This window comes from Ranitomeya imitator, chromosome 1 (assembly GCF_032444005.1).
Source record: "Ranitomeya imitator isolate aRanImi1 chromosome 1, aRanImi1.pri, whole genome shotgun sequence".
Classification (NCBI taxonomy): Eukaryota; Metazoa; Chordata; class Amphibia; order Anura; family Dendrobatidae; genus Ranitomeya; species Ranitomeya imitator.
In genome coordinates this window covers 1,081,035,104-1,081,053,790 of record NC_091282.1, presented here as the reverse complement: position 1 = coordinate 1,081,053,790, position 18,687 = coordinate 1,081,035,104, and the positions used below count along the sequence as shown (strand labels likewise).

Below are 18,687 nucleotides of genomic sequence, written 5' to 3'. Positions count from 1 at the left end.
CATTGGCACTGGCACAGGGCCCCTCAAAGTACAGCGGTGTGTTTGCACGGCGGGGGCGCCTCCCACCGGCAGCAACATTTTTGCGTACCATGAGAGGCCCTGTGCCAGTGACGTCGCCAACTAGTATTCCTCCCCCCACCTGATGAAGGAACCTGCACTTTCATCTGCACCTTCCTGTTTGTCCCCGTGTAAGGTGGTATGGTATGCGGGAAGGGGGACCTGACTTTCAGCAGGGTCACAATCTTGCAGTGTAGCGCGCACGGGAAATGTTGCGTTATGGGTCAATGTACCAGCAGACTCATCTATCACTGGCTGGGCAATGGGCAGGATGAGGAGGAAACACAGATATAGGCCCAAAGAATAAAGTGGGCTAAATGCAGTTCAAAATTGGTAACACAGGACTAATCAGGGGGCATTGCAGTGGAGGACAACTGGAATGAGAGGCTGACACAGAGAGTAGGCCCAAATCAGTAAGTAGTCGAAATGCAGTTCAAAATTGGCAACAGTAGTAAACAGGCGGCACAGCTTTGTTCAGTGGAGGAGAACAGCAAGGAGTGGCAGACACCGATAGTAGGCCCCAACCCAACTAGTAGGCCAAATGCAGTCTAACATTAACAACTACTTAACGAGCGCCTGAAAACGGAATTTCAGGACAGGAAACCAGGAGAACAGCAAGGAGCAGCAGACACCGATAGTAGGCCCCAAACCAACTAGTACGCCAAATGCAGTTGTTCCGTTTAACCACAATTTAATGAGAGCCTGAAGATAGAAGTTCAGGAAAGGCAACCTGGAGAACACCTTGGAGTGGAACACACCATCTCTCTACACCCCATACCCAATTTGTAGGCCTAATGCAGCGTAGTTTCCAACAACTACTAAACGAGAGCCGGAAGATCGAAGCAATGGAGAGGAAACCTACGGAACACCTTGGAGTGTAACACACCATTTCTCTACACCCCATACCCAATTTGTAGGCCTAATGCAGCGTAGTTTCCAACAACTACTAAACGAGAGCCGGAAGATCGAAGCAATGGAGAGGAAACCTGGGGAACACCTTGGAGTGTAACACACCATCTCTCTACACCCCATACCCAATTTGTAGGCCTAATGCAGCGTAGTTTCCAACAACTACTAAACGAGAGCATGAAGATCGAAGCAATGGAGAGGAAACCTGGGGAACACCTTGGAGTGGAACACACCATCTCTCTACACCCCATACCCAATTTGTAGGCCTAATGCAGCGTAGTTTCCAACAACTACTAAACGAGAGCATGAAGATCGAAGCAATGGAGAGGAAACCTGGGGAACACCTTGGAGTGTAACACACCATCTCTCTACACCCCATACCCAATTTGTAGGCCTAATGCAGCGTAGTTTCCAACAACTACTAAACGAGAGCATGATGATCGAAGCATTGGCGAGGAAACCTGGGGAACACCTTGGAGTGGAACACACCATCTCTCTACAGTGGAACACACCAGCTCTCTACACCCCATACCCAATTTGTAGGCCTAATGCAGCGTCGTTTCCAACAACTACTAAACGAGAGCCGGAAGATCGAAGCTCAGGAAAGGCAACCTGGGGAACACCTTGGAGTGGAACACACCATCTCTCTACACCCCATACCCAATTTGTAGGCCTAATGCAGCGTAGTTTCCAACAACTACTAAACGAGAGCCGGAAGATCGAAGCAATGGAGAGGAAACCTGGGGAACACCTTGGAGTGTAACACACCATCTCTCTACACCCCATACCCAATTTGTAGGCCTAATGCAGCGTAGTTTCCAACAACTACTAAACGAGAGCCGGAAGATCGAAGCAATGGAGAGGAAACCTGGGGAACACCTTGGAGTGTAACAAACCATCTCTCTACACCCCATACCCAATTTGTAGGCCTAATGCAGCGTAGTTTCCAACAACTACTAAACTAGAGCATGAAGATCGAAGCAATGGAGAGGAAACCTGGGGAACACCTTGGAGTGGAACACACCATCTCTCTACACCCCATACCCAATTTGTAGGCCTAATGCAGCGTAGTTTCCAACAACTACTAAACGAGAGCATGATGATCGAAGCATTGGCGAGGAAACCTGGGGAACACCTTGGAGTGGAACACACCATCTCTCTACAGTGGAACACACCATCTCTCTACACCACATACCCAATTTGTAGGCCTAATGCAGCGTAGTTTCCAACAACTACTAAACGAGAGCCGGAAGATCGAAGCTCAGGAAAGGCAACCTGGGGAACACCTTGGAGTGGAACACACCATCTCTCTACACCCCATACCCAATTTGTAGGCCCAATGCAGCGTAGTTTCCAACAACTACTAAACGAGAGCCGGAAGTTCGAAGCTCAGGAAAGGCAACCTGGGGAACACCTTGGAGTGTAACAAACCCTCTCTCTACACCACGGATGGGCTGATTCTTAGGAAGGAAGGCTGTCGGAAAGAAGCAGGGCGCGTCCGAGGGTGATTATATTCTTATTAGGTATATACTCACCCTCGGACGCGCCCTGCTTCTTTATTTGTAATGAATGTTTATTTGCAGTGTGGTTTTGACTTACTCTATTTTTTTGGTAAATAATGATTTTATTATTTTCATTGTTTTGCATCTTCTTGGCAATAATATAAAGAAGACGCGACAGGACAACACTCGGTGGATGCCATATCTGTGTTTAAAATTGAAAAAACCTTTCAGTTAACTACTTGCAGGAGAAAGTTATTGTAGCTGGTGGCCATTTTTAGTACTGTACCAGATTTTTGTTGTATGTGTTTGTTTTTAATGTTAAAATGTCTGCATTTGATATCTCTCCAGTATTTTCTTTTTTATAAGCAAAATACTTATTTTTATATTTTCTGATGTTGGTTCCAGGGGTACACGGGCAGCAGTGGTGTGGTCAGTGGAGGCCTAGTGGAAGGAGTGACCGCAGACAGGCATCGAAGGCCTAAAATAATAACACATGGCTGTAGGCAATTTTAAATTGGTTCCAGGGGTACACGGGCAGCAGTGGTGTGGTCAGTGGAGGCCTAGTGGAAGGAGTGACCGCAGACAGGCATCGAAGGCCTAAAATAATAACACATGGCTGTAGGCAATTTTAAATTGGTTCCAGGGGTACACGGGCAGCAGTGGTGTGGTCAGTGGAGGCCTAGTGGAAGGAGTGACCGCAGACAGGCATCGAAGGCCTAAAATAATAACACATGGCTGTAGGCAATTTTAAATTGGTTCCAGGGGTACACGGGCAGCAGTGGTGTGGTCAGTGGAGGCCTAGTGGAAGGAGTGACCGCAGACAGGCATCGACGGCCTAAAATAATAACACATGGCTGTAGGCAATTTTAAATTGGTTCCACGGGTACACGGGCAGCAGTGGTGTGGTCAGTGGAGGCCTAGTGGAAGGAGTGACCGCAGACAGGCATCGAAGGCCTAAAATAATAACACATGGCTGTAGGCAATTTTAAATTGGTTCCAGGGGTACACGGGCAGCAGTGGTGTGGTCAGTGGAGGCCTAGTGGAAGGAGTGACCGCAGACAGGCATCGAAGGCCTAAAATAATAACACATGGCTGTAGGCAATTTTAAATTGGTTCCAGGGGTACACGGGCAGCAGTGGTGTGGTCAGTGGAGGCCTAGTGGAAGGAGCCACCGCAGACAGGCATCGAAGGCCTAAAATAATAACACATGGCTGTAGGCAATTTTAAATTGGTTACAGGGGTACACGGGCAGCAGTGGTGTGGTCAGTGGAGGCCTAGTGGAAGGAGTCACCGCAGACAGGCATCGAAGGCCTAAAATAATAACACATGGCTGTAGGCAATTTTAAATTGGTTACAGGGGTACACGGGCAGCAGTGGTGTGGTCAGTGGAGGCCTAGTGGAAGGAGTGACCACAGACAGGCATCGAAGGCCTAACATAACAAAAATGTCAATACAATGGTATTGTCAGTGGCAGGCATTGAAGGATGTCAGCGCATAGACTAAACATTGGTGGAGCTGTGAGATAATTTTGCAAGTGGTAGAGCACTGTTTGAGCTGGGGTGGGGGGAAACTGTCTTGTGGCCGGCGGTAAAGGCCCAGGGCCCCTCATATTACAACGGTGTGTCTGACGTTGGGTGCGCACCACCACCGCCAGAGACACTTTATTGTACTAGGAGGGACCCAGTGGCAGTGCCGTCGACCAAAAGCGGGCTCACCCACCTCTTCAGACAAACTGCACTCTCACGGGTGCTGTCGCTAAGTGTCGATACCACGGCCCCGTGTGGGGAGTTTGGCCATTTAGTGAGGTGTAAACATGTCGTATGCTGGACAATCAGGTGCAGAAAATTACGAGATTGGAAAAGGCATTCAGAATAGTCCACAGGCAAGACCTTTTCATAGGAAAGCTAGGTGTCAGCCGGGCAAGGTGGGGCAAAAGATTTCGAAATCCAGTTGTGGTTCATTTTAATGAAGGTTAGATCATCTACATTTTGGGTAGCCAGATGAGTCCTTTTTTCTGTTAGTATTGAACCTGCAGCACTGAATACTCTTTCTGATAGGACACTAGCTGCCGGGCAAGCAAGCTCCTGCAATGCATATTCTGCCAATTCTGGCCAGGTGTCTAATTTTGATGCCCAGTAATCAAATGGGAATGACGGTTGAGGGAGAACATCGATAAGGGATGAAAAATAGTTTGTAACCATACTGGACAAATGTTGTCTCCTGTCACTTTGAATTGATGCTGCAGTACCTGTCCTGTCTGCGGTCATAGCAAAATCACTCCACAACCTGGTCAGAAAACCCCTCTGGCCAACGCCACTTCTGATTTCTGCCCCTCTAACTCCTCTGGTCTGCTGGCCCCTGCAGCTCGTGTGAGAACGATCACGGGCGCTGTGTGCAGGGAATGCCAGAAGCAAACGGTCAACAAGAGTTGATTGTTTGGTTGCTAATATTAGTTCCAAGTTCTCATGTGGCATTATATTTTGCAATTTGCCTTTATAGCGAGGATCAAGGAGGCAGGCCAACCAGTAATCGTCATCATTCATCATTTTAGTTATGCGTGTGTCCCTTTTGAGGATACGTAAGGCATAATCCGCCATGTGGGCCAAAGTTCCAGTTCTCAAATCTGCGGTTGTGCTTGGTTGAGGGGCAGTTTCAGGCAAATCCACGTCACTTGTGTCCCTCAAAAAACCAGAACCCGGCCTTGCCGCGCCACCAATTTCCAGTGGCCCCGGAAAAGCTTCCTCATTAAAAATATAATCATCCCCATCATCCTCCTCGTCCTCCTCCTCCTCTTCCCCCGCTACCTCGTCCTGTACACTGCCCTGGCCAGACAATGGCTGACTGTCATCAAGGCTTTCCTCTTCCTCAGCTGCAGACGCCTGATCATTTATGTGCGTCAAACTTTGCATCAGCAGATGCATTAGGGGGATGCTCATGCTTATTATGGCGTTGTCTGCACTAACCAGCCGTGTGCATTCCTCAAAACACTGAAGGACTTGACACATGTCTTGAATCTTCGACCACTGCACACCTGACAACTCCATGTCTGCCATCCTACTGCCTGCCCGTGTATGTGTATCCTCCCACAAAAACATAACAGCCCGCCTCTGTTCACACAGTCTCTGAAGCATGTGCAGTGTTGAGTTCCACCTTGTTGCAACGTCTATGATTAGGCGATGCTGGGGAAGGTTCAAAGAACGCTGATAGGTCTGCATACGGCTGGAGTGTACGGGCGAACGGCGGATATGTGAGCAAAGTCCACGCACTTTGAGGAGCAGGTCGGATAACCCCGGATAACTTTTCAGGAAGCACTGCACCACCTGGTTTAAGGTGTGAGCCAGGCAAGGAATGTGTTTCAGTTGGGAAAGGGAGATGGCAGCCATGAAATTCCTTCCGTTATCACTCACTACCTTGCCTGCCTCAAGATCTACAGTGCCCAGCCACGACTGCGTTTCTTTCTGCAAGAACTCGTACAGAACTTCCGCGGTGTGTCTGTTGTCGCCCAAACACTTCATAGCCAATACAGCCTGCTGACGTTTGCCAGTAGCTGCCCCATAATGGGAGACCTGGTGTGCAACAGTGGCAGCTGCGGATGGAGTGGTTGTGCGACTGCGGTCTGTGGACGAGCTCTCGCTTCTGCAGGAGGACGAAGAGGAGGAGGAGGGGGTGCGAACGGCTACAGCCAATTGTTTCCTAGACCGTGGGCTAGGCAGAACTGTCCCAAACTTGCTGTCCCCTGTGGACCCTGCATCCACCACATTTACCCAGTGTGCCGTGATGGACATGTAACGTCCCTGCCCATGCCTACTGGTCCATGCATCTGTTGTCAGGTGCACCTTTGTGCTCACAGATTGCCTGAGTGCATGGACGATGCGCTCTTTAACATGCTGGTGGAGGGCTGGGATGGCTTTTCTGGAAAAAAAGTGTCGACTGGGTAGCTCGTAGTGTGGTACAGCGTAGTCCATCAGGGCTTTGAAAGCTTCGCTTTCAACTAACCGGTAGGGCATCATCTCTAACGAGATTAGTCTAGCTATGTGTGCGTTCAAACCCTGTGTACGCGGATGCGAGGCTAAGTACTTCCTTTTTCTAACCATAGTCTCATGTAGGGTGAGCTGGACTGGAGAGCTGGAGATCGTGGAACTAGCGGGGGTGCCGGTGGACATGGCAGACTGAGAGACGGTGGGAGATGGTATTGTTGCCACCGGTGCCCTAGATGCAGTGTTTCCTACTATGAAACTGGTGATTCCCTGACCCTGACTGCTTTGGCCTGGCAAAGAAACCTGCACAGATACTGCAGGTGGTGCGGAAAATGGTGGCCCTACACTGCCGGAAGGGATGTTGCGTTGCTGACTAGCTTCATTGGCCGAGGGTGCTACAACCTTAAGGGACGTTTGGTAGTTAGTCCAGGCTTGCAAATGCATGGTGGTTAAATGTCTATGCATGCAACTTGTATTGAGACTTTTCAGATTCTGTCCTCTGCTTAAGGTAGTTGAACATTTTTGACAGATGACTTTGCGCTGATCAATTGGATGTTGTTTAAAAAAATGCCAGACTGCACTCTTTCTAGCATCGGATACCTTTTCAGGCATTGCAGACTGAGCTTTAACCGGATGGCCACGCTGTCCTCCAACAGGTTTTGGCTTTGCCACGCGTTTTGGGCAAGATACGGGCCCGGCAGATGGAACCTGTTGCGATGTTGATGCCTGCTGCGGCCCCTCCTCCTCTGCTTCAGAACTGCTGCCGCCTGCACCCTGTTCCCCCAATGGCTGCCAATCGGGGTCAAGAATTGGGTCATCTATTACCTCTTCTTGTAGCTCGTGTGCAACTTCGTCTGTGTCACCGTGTCGGTCGGTGGTATAGCGTTCGTGATGGGGCAACATAGTCTCATCAGGGTCTGATTCTTGATCAGCACCCTGCGAGGGCAATGTTGTGGTCTGAGTCAAAGGATCAGCATAGTAGTCTGGCTGTGGCTGTGCATCAGTGCACTCCATGTCAGATTCAACTTGTAATGGGCATGGACTGTTAACTGCTTCACTTTCTAAGCCAGGGACGGTATGTGTAAAGAGCTCCATGGAGTAACCCGTTGTGTCGCCTGCTGCATTCTTCTCTGTTGTTGTTTTTGCTGAAGAGGACAAGGAAGCGACTTGTCCCTGACCGTGAACATCCACTAACGACGCGCTGCTTTGACATTTACCAGTTTCACGAGAGGAGGCAAAAGAGCTAGAGGCTGAGTCAGCAAGATAAGCCAAAACTTGCTCTTGCTGCTCCGGCTTTAAAAGCGGTTTTCCTACTCCCAGAAAAGGGAGCGTTCGAGGCCTTGTGTAGCCAGACGACGAACCTGGCTCCATAGCTCCAGACTTAGGTGCAATATTTTTTTTCCCACGACCAGCTGATGCTCCACCACTACCACTACCCTCATTACCAGCTGACAATGAACGCCCCCGGCCACGACCTCTTCCACCATACTTCCTCATTGTTTTAAAAACGTAAACAAACTAACGGTATTTGTTGCTGTCACACAAATTACACGGTGAGCTATAACTTCAGTATGGTTTAGCTACCCCTTTACAGGTGAGTGAGACCACAACGAAAATCAGGCACAATGTTACACACTCTGTTGTTGGTGGCAACAAATGAGAGAGATGCCACACACGCAGGACTGTCACTGAAGCACAAATGTATATATTAATCTCCCACTGATTTGATTTTTTTTTTTTTTTAAGGGAGACTTTAGGAAAAGAAAATAATAGAATAAAATGATTTTTTCAGGAAGAATTTAGAAACCAAATAAAATAAAATGATTTTTTCAGGGAGAATTTAGAAAACAAATAAAACAAAAAAAAGGCTTTCTATGGCCCACTGAGTGAGAGATGACGCACACAGGAGTCAGGAGTGGCACACAAGCCCAGAGGCCAATATTTATCTCCCACTGATTGATGTAGTGATTTTTTCAGGTAGATTTTGGAACCCAAATCAAGCTAAAAAAAATAATAGGCTTTCTATGGCCCACAATTGGAGAGAGAGAGAGAGATGGCACACCCAGGAGTCAAGACTGGCACACAAGCAGAAAGGGCAATATTAATCTCCCACTGATTTGTTTTTTTTTGTTTTTTTCAGGGAGACTTTAGGAAAAAAAAATAGAATAAAATGATTTTTTCAGGAAGAATTTAGAAACCAAATAAAATAAAATGATTTTTTCAGGGAGAATTTAGAAAACAAATAAAACAAAAAAAGGCTTTCTATGGCCCACTGAGTGAGAGATGACACACACAGGAGTCAGGAGTGGCACACAAGCCCAGAGGCCAATATTTATCTCCCACTGATTGATGTAGTGATTTTTTCAGGTAGATTTTGGAACCCAAATCAAGCTAAAAAAATAATAGGCTTTCTATGGCCCACAATTGGAGAGAGAGAGAGAGATGGCACACCCAGGAGTCAAGACTGGCACACAAGCAGAAAGGGCAATATTAATCTCCCACTGATTTGTTTTTGTTTTGTTTTTTTTCAGGGAGACTTTAGGAAAAAAAAAATAGAATAAAATGATTTTTTCAGGAAGAATTTAGAAACCAAATAAAATAAAATGATTTTTTCAGGGAGAATTTAGAAAACAAATAAAACAAAAAAAGGCTTTCTATGGCCCACTGAGTGAGAGATGACGCACACAGGAGTCAGGAGTGGCACACAAGCCCAGAGGCCAATATTTATCTCCCACTGATTGATGTAGTGATTTTTTCAGGTAGATTTTGGAACCCAAATCAAGCTAAAAAAATAATAGGCTTTCTATGGCCCACAATTGGAGAGAGAGAGAGAGATGGCACACCCAGGAGTCAAGACTGGCACACAAGCAGAGAGGGCAATATTAATCTCCCACTGATTTGTTTTTTTGTTTTTTTTTTTCAGGGAGACTTTAGGAAAAAAAAAATAGAATAAAATGATTTTTTCAGGAAGAATTTAGAAACCAAAGAAAATAAAATGATTTTTTCAGGGAGAATTTAGAAAACAAATAAAACAAAAAAAGGCTTTCTATGGCCCACTGAGTGAGAGATGACGCACACAGGAGTCAGGAGTGGCACACAAGCCCAAAGGCCAATATTTATCTCCCACTTTTTTTTTTTGTTCCAGGGAAAATTTATAAACCCAATAAAAAAAATAATAAATAGGCTTTCTATGGCCCACTATCTGAGAGACAGAGAGAGATGGCACGCTTAGGACTGGCACACAAGCCCAAAGGCCAATAATAATCTCCCTTTTTTTTTTAAGGGAGAATTTATAAAACCCAAAAAAAATAAATAAATAGGCTTTCTATGGCCCACTATTTGTGAGAGAGATGGCACGCTCAGGACTGGCACACAAGCCCAGAGGCCAATATTAATCTCCCACTTTTTTTTTTTCCAGGGAAAATTTATAAACCCAATAAAAATAAAAATAAATAAATAGGCTTTCTATGGCCCACTATCTGAGAGAGAGAGAGATGGCACGCTTAGGACTGGCACACAAGCCCAAAGGCCAATATTAATCTCCCACTGATTGATTTATTGATTTTTTCAGGTAGAATTTAGAACCCAAATAAAGCAAAAAAAAAAAAAAAGGGCTTTCTATGGCCCACTGAGTGAGTGATGATGCACACAGGAGTCAGGAGTGGCACACAAGCCCTGAGGCCAATATTTTTCTCCCACTGATTGATGTAGTGATTTTTTCAGGTAGATTTTAGAACCAAAATCAAGCAAAAAAATAAATAGGCTTTCTATGGCCCACTGAGTGAGTGATGATGCACACAGGAGTCAAGAGTGGCACACAAGCCCTGAGGCCAATATTTTTCTCCCACTGATTGATGTAGTGATTTTTTCAGGTAGATTTTATAACCCAAATCAAGCAAAAAAATAAATAGGCTTTCTATGGCCCACTGAGTGAGAGATGACACAGACAGGGATGGCACTCTAGCAGAAATGTCAATCTTAATCTCCCACAAAAAAAAAAAAAACAGGGAGTGTCCTTCAATTACTATCTCCCTGCAGTAATCTCAGCCAGGTATGGCAGGCAGCAATAAGGAGTGGACTGATGCACAAATTAAATAAAAAGTGTGTACAAACCAAAAAGATAGCTGTGCAGAAAGGAAGGAACAAGAGGATTTGTGCTTTGAAAAAAGCAGTTGGTTTGCACAGCGGCGTACACACAGCAATGCAGCTATCAGGGAGCCTTCTAGGGCAGCCCAATGAGCTACAGCGCTGAGGGGGAAAAAAAAAAATGTAGCTTCCACTGTCCCTGCACACCGAAGGTGGTGTTGGGCAGTGGAAATCGCTACAGCACAAGCGGTTTGGTGGTTAATGGACCCTGCCTAACGCTATCCCTGCTTCTGACGAAGCGGCAGCAACCTCTCCCTAAGCTCAGATCAGCAGCAGTAACATGGCGGTCGGCGGGAACTCCCCTTTATAGCCCCTGTGACGCCGCAGACAGCAAGCCAATCACTGCAATGCCCTTCTCTAAGATGGTGGGGACCAGGACCTATGTCATCACGCTGCCCACACTCTGCGTTTACCTTCATTGGCTGAGAAATGGCGCTTTTCGCATCATTGAAACGCGACTTTGGCGCGAAAGTCGCGTACCGCATGGCCGACCCCGCACAGGGGTCGGATCGGGTTTCATGAAACCCGACTTTGCCAAAAGTCGGCGACTTTTGAAAATGAACGACCCGTTTCGCTCAACCCTAGTGGTGGCGGAAGTTGACGAGAATATCATTAACCCATTGTTATTTTCCAATTGGCAGGCTTTCAGAATCCAGCAGCCCAACGCGCAACCCCGGGGTATTCTGTGTCCACAGTCCCTGTGGGACACAGTGGCCAATCATTGATGCCCTTAATCCGGGCCTCCGTTTCGCCAGCTACCTGGCAGGTGTATGGTAAGGCTTGGGAGGAGTGGTGCTCACTAATTCAGGGTAGGCCAGTCGATAAATGCGACCGAGCACGAAGCGCGGTGACAACTGATTTCCTATTACGGATGAGGGAAGGTGGGGCTTCGGGCACCTCGGCACAACGGAAATTATCGGGGCTAGCATTTTTCTTTCAATTATTGGGTTGGGTAGACGTAACTAAGTCCTTCTGCATAAGACAAGCCATAAAAGGTTGGAAAAGGCTTCAGCCAAGCCAAGAATGTCGCCGCCCCATTTCTCTGAGACTATTGCAGGACCTGATTGCGATATCCCCGTCGGTCTGCTTATCGCAATATGAGGCGGCCCTCATATCAGCAGCTTTTGCGACCGTCTTTTTCGGAACACTGCGTATCAGCGAATTGCTACCGCGGTCAAAAAACGCGTCTGAAGGAGGCATAATTAATGAAGACATAGTTATATGCAGCGACGCCCTGCGCATCAGGGTTAGAAAATCCAAATGCGATCCCACTGGTAGGGGCACATGGGTCCTGGTTAACTCCACAGATGGCCCAGCTTGCCTGCTAAAAATGGTTAGAAGATACGCCGGGATAAGACACGCTGGTAGATTTTTCTTCACTCATACAGACGGGTCCCCTCTGACCAAGTACCAATTTCAGGCGATGTTCAAGCTATGCTTGGAAAAAGCCGGGGCAAATCCAAAGGAGTACGGGACACATTCGTTCCGCATAGGGGCAGCCACAGAAGCAGCTAGAGCAGGAGTGTCAGAGGCCAAAGTGCAGATAATGGGTCATTGGAAGTCCGCATGCTTCGCCTGATACATAAGACCCGACTTGCTTAATTAACATGTGTTGTCTCTTACAGGGGTTGAAGTTTGGGTGGTAGGAGATTCCTACGTTTACTGGGCCGAAAAGAGGGCCAAACTGCGGCCAGGAGGAACAAATCTTTACCTCCCGGGCATAAAAGTTAACTGCAGGGGTATCAGAGGCCTCCAGTGGAGACAGGTGTTCAAAGAGATGGTTGGCATAGCAAGAATGGCGAAACACCCAGGAACAATGGTGGTACATGCGGGTGGCAATGACCTGGGCAAACAAAAGGTGGCCAAATTGTACAAATGGGTGACAACGGTTATGGAAAGGTTCAACTGTCTATTCAGGAACATAATACTGGTGTGGTCGGATATAACACCGCGGGCCGTTTGGCAAGGAGTAAGAGATAAAAAAGCCATAGAGCGGACAAGAAGGAAATTCAACGCGCGGATTGGAAAATATGTGAGAGGAAGAGGCGGTATCGTGATTCGTCACCTCCCGCTACAAGGGGATAACACGCCACAATTGAGACCGGACAGAGTTCACCTAACGGACATTGGCCTCAATATTTTTCTGTCTGGTTTACAGGATAGGGTTGAACAGGCCCTAACATTGAGGGGTGGGGTCGGAGTCCCGCGTAGTTAACACACGGAATCCTCCGTGGCGGAAAAAGCGGAGGAGGGCAAAGGTCGTAACCGCTCGTTAGGCCAATTCCCCTGTCGATCACGGACAGGAGCTCGGCGCGAGCCGCTCGTTACGATATGTAATTGCCCTTTCTCTGATTATTTAATTAATAAACTGTGACCGACCTGTTCAACCCACCTAGGACTGTGTGTGTTTCATTACGGGATTGATGGGAGGGGGGAAGGCACTGGCTACGACACCCAGGTGTCCACAGTCTGGCAGACGCGGTACTGATTAAGGTACGCGTCTCTGACTGGGGAGCACTTATAGAGAGCCATTTCCCCCCTAGCATCACTCCCCCCTTAGTGATGCACTAATTGGAAGACCCCCAGCTGGCCAGTGGGCACTAGAGGGGAGGGGTCCTACGGCCACTCCTACAGGGGTTAAATCCAGGTGTCCGGCCGGGAACTTTCTCTTTCACTCTCGGCAGGACACCTGGAAGCTTTTGTCCCACCCACCCTCCCTTTTAAAGGCTAATGATTAAACTAACCCGCAGGAGAATGTAAATGTGTGAATTATGTTGTAAGATTTAAAAAAAAAAAAAAAAAAATTTTTTGCATGTTGAAATAACTAACCCTGGTAACCTTTATTAAGTCACAGTGGAAAAAGCAGAGGAGGGCAAAGGTCGTAACCACTCATTAGGCCAATTCCCCTGTCGATCACGGACAGGAGCTCGGCGCGAGCCGCTCGTTACGATATGTAATTGCCCTTTCTCTGATTATTTAATTAATAAACTGTGACCGACCTGTTCAACCCACCTAGGACTGTGTGTATTTCATTACGGGATTGATGGGAGGGGGGAAGGCACTGACTACGACACCCAGGTCTCCACAGTCTTGTACTTTTTGAATTAATGAACTCTGTTTATCAAAGTAAAATGCACATCAAAGTAACAAAAAGTCACCACAACGTAAAACTATAAAAATCTTTCAGGTTTTATGCAAAAAAAAAATTTTTTTGCTTTCTAATATAGGGGGTATAGCTCAGTGGTAGAGCATTTGACTGCAGATCAAGAGGTCCTTGGTTCAACTCCGAGTGCCCCCTGTATGCACTTTTTCAACAGATTAAACATGCCATTTTACCTATATGTTCATGGAAGTTTTAGAACCATATCAAGTTGAATTCATGTTTATGTACTTTCTTAATTTGAATACTATTTTAGAAAAGTAGCAAAAAGATCATGTTGATGTGCCTTCTTAATAGGAAAACAACTTAAGAAATGTAGGAAAATGCTTGAGAAATTTTGTCTGAAAAGAAATCTACAAAAGATACATATGGAACATTGGTAGACTCTAAACCCAAGAAATGACTTGTAAAATAAAAATACCTTTGTGTTTCTTTGTACTTTTTGAATTAATGAACTCTGTTTATCAAAGTAAAATGCACATCAAAGTAATAAAAGTCACCACAATGTAAAACTGTGTAAAAATCTTTCAGGTTTTATGCAAAAAAAAAAAAGTTTTTGTTTTCTAATATAGGGGGTATAACTCAGTGGTAGAGCATGTGACTGCAGATCAAGAGGTCCTTGGTTCGACTCCGAGTGCCCCCTGTGGACACTTTTTCAACAGATTAATCATGCTTTTTTACCTTTATGTTCATGAAAGTTTTAGAACCATATGAAGTTGAATTCATATTTATGTACTTTCCAAATGTGGATTCTGATTAAGAAATGTAGCAAAAAGATCATGTTGATGTGCCTTCTTAATATGGAAACAACTTAAGAAATGTAGGAAAATGCTCGAGAAATTTTGTCTGAAATGAAAGCTACAAAAGATACATGTGGCACATTGGTAGAATCTAAACCCAAGAAATGACTTGTAAAATAAAAATACCTTTGTGTTTCTTTGTACTTTTTGGATTAATGAACTCTGTTTAACAAAGTAAAATGAACATCAAAGTAATAAAAAGTCACCACAATGTAAAACTGTAAAAATCTTTCAGCTTTTATGCAAAAAAAAAAAATTTTTGTTTTCAAATATAGGGGGTATAGCTCAGTGGTAGAGCATTTGACTGCAGATCAAGAGGTCCTTGGTTCAACTCCGAGTGCCCCCTGTATTCACTTTTTCAACAGATTAAACATGCTTTTTTACCTATATGTTCATGGAAGTTTTAGAACCATATGAAGTTGAATTCATGTTTATGTACTTTCTTAATGTGGATTCTGATTAAGAAATGTAGCAAAAAGATCATGTTGATGTGCCTTCTTAATATGATAAACAACATAAGAAATGTAGGAAAATGCTTGAGAAATTTTGTCTGAAATGAAAGCTACAAAAGATACATGTGGCACATTGGTAGAATCTAAACCCAAGAAATGACTTGTAAAATAAAAATACCTTTGTGTTTCTTTGTACTTTTTGGATTAATGAACTCTGTTTAACAAAGTAAAATGCACATCAAAGTAATAAAAAGTCACCACAATGTAAAACTGTGTAAAAATCTTACAGTTTTTATGCAAAAAAAAGAAAAAGTTTTTGCTTTCAAATATAGGGGGTATAGCTCAGTGGTAGAGCATTTGACTGCAGATCAAGAGGTCCTTGGTTCAACTTCGAGTTCCCCCTGTAGACACTTTTTCAATAGATTAATCATGCTTTTTTACCTTTATGTTCATGAAAGTTTTAAAACCATATGAAGTTGAATTCATGTTTATGTACTTTCCTATGGGGATTCTGATTAAGAAATGTAGCAAAAAGATCATGTTGATGTGCCTTCTTAATATGAAAACAACTTAAGAAATGTAGGAAAATGCTTGAGAAATTTTGTCAGAAATGAAAGCTACAAAAGATACATGTGGCACATTGGTAGAATCTAAACCCAAGAAATGACTTGTAAAATAATAATACCTTTGTGTTTCTTTGTACTTTTTGAATTAATGAACTCTGTTTAACAAAGTAAAATGCACATCAAAGTAATAAAAAGTCACCACAATGTAAAACTGTGTAGAAATCTTTCATGTTTTATGCAAAAAAAAAAAAAAGTTTTTGCTTTTAAATATTGGGGGTATAGCTCAGTGGTAGAGCATTTGACTGCAGATCAAGAGGTCCTTGGTTCAACTCCTGTGTCCTCACCCACCCCCTGCAGACTGTGAGCCCTCGCGGGCAGGGTCCTCCGTCCTTATGTACTCGTGTGCATTGTTATCTGCTCATGTTTAATGTAATTGTCTATATTTGCCCCGTATTCACATGTAAAGCGCCATGGAATAAATGGCGCTATAAAAATGTATAATAATAAAAATAACTCCGAGTGCCCCCTGTATGCACTATTTCAACAGATTAAACATGCCATTTTACCTGTATGTGCATGGAGGTTTTAGAACCATATCAAGTTGAATTCATGTTTATGTACTTTCTTAATTTGAATACTATTTAATAATAGATCATGTTGATGTGCCTTCTTAATAGGAAAACAACTTAAGAAATGTAGGGAAATGCTTGAGAAATTTTGTCTGAAAAGAAATCTACAAAAGATACATATGGCACATTGGTAGACTCTAAACCCAAGAAATGACTTGTAAATTAAAAATACTTTTGTGTTTCTTTGTACTTTTTGAATTATTGAACTCTGTTTATCAAAGTAAAATGCACATCAAAGTAACAAAAAGTCACCACAACGTAAAACTATAAAAATCTTTCAGGTTTTATGCAAAAAAAAAAATTTTTTGTTTTCAAATATAGGGGGTATAGCTCAGTGGTATAGCATTTGACTGCAGATCAAGAGGTCCTTGGTTCGACTCCGAGTGCCCCCTGTGGACACTTTTTCAACAGATTAATCATGCTTTTTTATGTTCATGAAAGGTTTAGAACCATATGAAGTTGAATTCATGTTTATGTACTTTCCTAATGTGGATTCTGATTAAGAAATGTAGCAAAAAGATCATGTTGATGTGCCTTCTTAATATGAAAACAACTTAAGAAATGTATCAAAATGCTTGAGAAATTTTGTCTGAAATGAAAGCTACAAAAGATACATGTGGCACATTGGTAGAATCTAAACCCAAGAAATGACTTGTAAAATAAAAATACCTTTGTGTTTCTTTGTACTTTTTGGATTAATGAACTCTGTTTAGCAAAGTAAAATGCACATCAAAGTAATAAAAAGTCACCACAATGTAAAACTGTGTAAAAATCTTTCAGGTTTTATGCAAAAAAAAAAAAGTTTTTGTTTTATAATACAGGGGGTATAGCTCAGTGGTAGAGCATTTGACTGCAGATCAAGAGGTCCTTGGTTCGACTCCGAGTGCCCCCTGTGGACGCTTTTTCAACAGATTAATCATGCTTTTTTACCTTTATGTTTATGAAAGGTTTAGAACCATATGAAGTTGAATTCATGTTTATGTACTTTCCTAATGTGGATTCTGATTTAGAAATGTAGCAAAAAGATCATGTTGATGTGCCTTCTTAATATGAAAACAACTTAAGAAATGTATCAAAATGCTCGAGAAATTTTGTCTGAAATGAAAGCTACAAAAGATACATGTGGCACATTGGTAGAATCTAAACCCAAGAAATGACTTGTAAAATAAAAATACCTTTGTGTTTCTTTGTACATTTTGGATTAATGAACTCTGTTTAACAAAGTAAAATGCACATCAAAGTAATAAAAAGTCACCACAATGTAAAACTGTGTGAAAATCTTTCAGCTTTTATGCAAAAAAAAAAATAAAAAAATTTTTGTTTTCAAATATAGGGGGTATAGCTCAGTGGTAGAGCATTTGACTGCAGATCAAGAGGTCCTTGGTTCAACTCCGAATGCCCCCTGTATTCACTTTTTCAACAGATTCAACATGCTTTTTTACCTATATGTCCATGGAAGTTTTAGAACCATATGAAGTTGAATTCATGTTTATGTACTTTCTTAATGTGGATTCTGATTAAGAAATGTAGCAAAAAGATCATGTTGATGTGCCTTCTTAATATGAAAACAACTTAAGAAATGTAGGAAAATGCTCGATAAATTTTGTCTGTAATCAAAGCTACAAAAGATACATGTGGCACATTGGTAGAATCTAAACGCAAGAAATGACTTGTAAAATAAAAATACCTTTGTGCTTCTTTGTACTTTTTGGATTAATGAACTCTGTTTAACAAAGTAAAATGCACATCAAAGTAATGAAAAGTCACCACAATGCAAATCTGTAAAAACATTTCAGCTTTTATGCAAAAAACAAAAATAAAAAAAAATTTGTTTTCAAATGTAGGAGGTATAGCTCAGTGGTAGAGCATTTGACTGCAGATCAAGAGGTCCTTGGTTCGACTCCAAGTGCCCCCTGTGGACACTTTTTCAACAGATTAATCATGCTTTTTTACCTTTATGTTCATGAAAGGTTTAGAACCATATGAAGTTGAATTCATGTTTATGTACTTTCCTAATGTGGATTCTGATTTAGAAATGTAGCAAAAAGATCATGTTGATGTGCCTTCTTAATATGAAAACAACTTAAGAAATGTATCAAAATGCTCGAGAAATTTTGTCTGAAATGAAAGCTACAAATGATACATGTGGCACATTGGTAGAATCTAAACCCAAGAAATGACTTGTAAAATAAAAATACCTCTGTGTTTCATTGTACTTTTTGGATTAATGAACTCTGTTTTTACAAAGTAAAATGCACATCAAAGTAATAAAAAGTCACCACAATGTAAAACTGTGTAAAAATATTTCAGTTTTTATGCCAAAAAAAAAGAAAATTTTTTTATTTTCAAATATAGGGGGTATAGCTCAGTGGTAGAGCATTTGACTGCAGATCAAGAGGTCCTTGGTTCAACTCCGAGTGCCCCCTGTATGCACTTTTTCAACAGATTAAACGTGCCATTTTACCTACATGTTCATGGAAGTTTTAGAA

General features: G+C 43.2%; 7 non-coding genes across 7 annotated transcripts; all 7 read left to right on the top strand.

The window, feature by feature from the left end:
- Window positions 1-13,817: 13,817 nt before the first annotated feature.
- TRNAC-GCA (transfer RNA cysteine (anticodon GCA)) lies at window positions 13,818-13,889 on the top strand. Its single transcript has one exon. It is a non-coding gene; the product is annotated as a tRNA-Cys (tRNA).
- A 936-nt stretch (window positions 13,890-14,825) lies between these two features.
- Window positions 14,826-14,897, top strand: TRNAC-GCA (transfer RNA cysteine (anticodon GCA)). The gene has a single exon. It is a non-coding gene; the product is annotated as a tRNA-Cys (tRNA).
- A 1,621-nt stretch (window positions 14,898-16,518) lies between these two features.
- On the top strand, window positions 16,519-16,590 carry TRNAC-GCA (transfer RNA cysteine (anticodon GCA)). Its single transcript has one exon. It is a non-coding gene; the product is annotated as a tRNA-Cys (tRNA).
- A 428-nt stretch (window positions 16,591-17,018) lies between these two features.
- Window positions 17,019-17,090, top strand: TRNAC-GCA (transfer RNA cysteine (anticodon GCA)). Its single transcript has one exon. It is a non-coding gene; the product is annotated as a tRNA-Cys (tRNA).
- Window positions 17,091-17,530: 440 nt separating this feature from the next.
- On the top strand, window positions 17,531-17,602 carry TRNAC-GCA (transfer RNA cysteine (anticodon GCA)). Its single transcript has one exon. It is a non-coding gene; the product is annotated as a tRNA-Cys (tRNA).
- Window positions 17,603-18,041: 439 nt separating this feature from the next.
- Window positions 18,042-18,113, top strand: TRNAC-GCA (transfer RNA cysteine (anticodon GCA)). Its single transcript has one exon. It is a non-coding gene; the product is annotated as a tRNA-Cys (tRNA).
- A 439-nt stretch (window positions 18,114-18,552) lies between these two features.
- Window positions 18,553-18,624, top strand: TRNAC-GCA (transfer RNA cysteine (anticodon GCA)). The gene has a single exon. It is a non-coding gene; the product is annotated as a tRNA-Cys (tRNA).
- Window positions 18,625-18,687: the final 63 nt, after the last annotated feature.